Source organism: Octopus bimaculoides, chromosome 28, assembly GCF_001194135.2.
Source record: "Octopus bimaculoides isolate UCB-OBI-ISO-001 chromosome 28, ASM119413v2, whole genome shotgun sequence".
NCBI lineage: Eukaryota > Metazoa > Mollusca > Cephalopoda > Octopoda > Octopodidae > Octopus > Octopus bimaculoides.
The window spans coordinates 984,281-986,114 of NC_069008.1; positions in this window are offsets into that span (position 1 = coordinate 984,281).

The following is a 1,834-nucleotide window of genomic DNA, read 5'->3' on the forward strand; positions in this document are numbered from 1 at the left end:
CGTAAAAGCACCCACTACACTCTCTGAGTGGTTGGCGTTAGGAAGGGCATCCAGCTGTAGAAACTCTGCCAAATCAGATTGGAGCCTGGTGTTGCCATCCGGTTTCACCAGTCCTCAGTCAAATCGTCCAACCCATGCTAGCATGGAAAGCGGACGTTAAACGATGATGATGATGATGATGATGATATTCTATTATAAATGCAAAAATATACAGTACAGTAGTGTTTCTACTTCACAGATTTTCACCTACCATGGGGGACTTTGGAATGTAACACCCACGATAGTTGAGGGATTACTACCTTGGATCTTAGGGTGACATACTGTGCTTGAGGAGACCTATTGAGTCAAGTCCATCAACATCAACATCAACATCAATATCAAAATCAAATTACAATCAAATGGAAATTGTAGTTGTAGTCCTCGTGCCGGTGGCCCGTAAAAAGCACCATCTGATCATGGTCGATGCCAGCTCCTCTGGCCCCTGTGCTGGTGGCACGTAAAAAGCACCCACTATACTCTCGGAGTGGTTGGCATTAGGAAGGGCATCCAGCTGTAGAAACACTGCCAGATCAGATTGGGGCCTGGTGCAGCCTCCTGGCTTCCCAGACCCCAGTCGAACCGTCCGACCCATGCCAGTATGGTAAACGGACGTTAAATGATAATGATGATGATGATGATGATGATGATATGCTCCGTGACAACCCTTACTCACCTGTTGGATGATGGAGTTAGCATCACTGATGATATTGGATGAACTCAGCCATCCACTTAACACCTGGCTACCTAAAATGTCTCCCACTCTAGACCATGAATTACATGTCCCCACCTGAGATCTCCAAAGACTTTGCCCTTCATCTGTTCAGGGTTGATAGATTACATACTAGTGATTACCTTCCCCAAAATTTCGGACTTTGAGCCTTTACTAGAAAGGTTTATTATTATTATTATTATTATTATTATTAATATTATTATGGCAGGGAGCTGGCAGAATCGTTACCATTCCAGGTGAAATGCTTAGTGGTATTTTGTCTGTCTTTCCATTCTGAGTTCAAATTCCACCGAGGTCAACTTTACCTTTCATCCTTTCAGGGTTGATAAATTAAGTACCAGTGAATCACTGGAGTTGATGTAATCCACTAGTCCCCTCCCTTCAAATTTCAGGCCTTGTGCCTATAGTAGAAAGGATTATTATCATCATCATCATCATCATCATATGTTTGACTTTTGCTTTGCATTTGTACGAGTTGGATCCAAGTCTCACCCAGAGACCTCAAGAGACAACAAGGTAGAAGTTCATGTAGGTGTTATGCCTAGGGTACCATATATTTGGATTTGTACATAGTGTTGTTCTAGAGAATGTCTAAGAAACCATAAGAAAATTACGAGTTTGTTTTAAAATTTGAGATCACATAGAAAGTATTTTACGTAGGATATGGGCAGTTCCCATGAGCACTATCTTTTGAACTTCAGCCATTTTGGGGCTTCCTGGTATCTGAGCTAGGTAGTAATCAGCTCGTATTTTCATTTTCATTTTCATTATCATTATTATTATTATTATTATTATTATTATTGTTATTGTTATTATAATTATCACATAGTTTCATTCAATGTTCTCTACAACAATGTAATTACCTTGTGCAATATTCATTTTCCTTCATTATGTTTTAACATTTTTCATAATCTATTGTTATCTGATATTATTATCTCTGTGAAGATAGTACAAAGTTCCTGCTACTTGTTTGATACATGAGCTTGTATCTATCTTTCTATCTATCTATCGCCTGTGTGATACATCTTTCTTTCTCTCTCTCTCTCTCTCTCTCTCTCTCTCTCT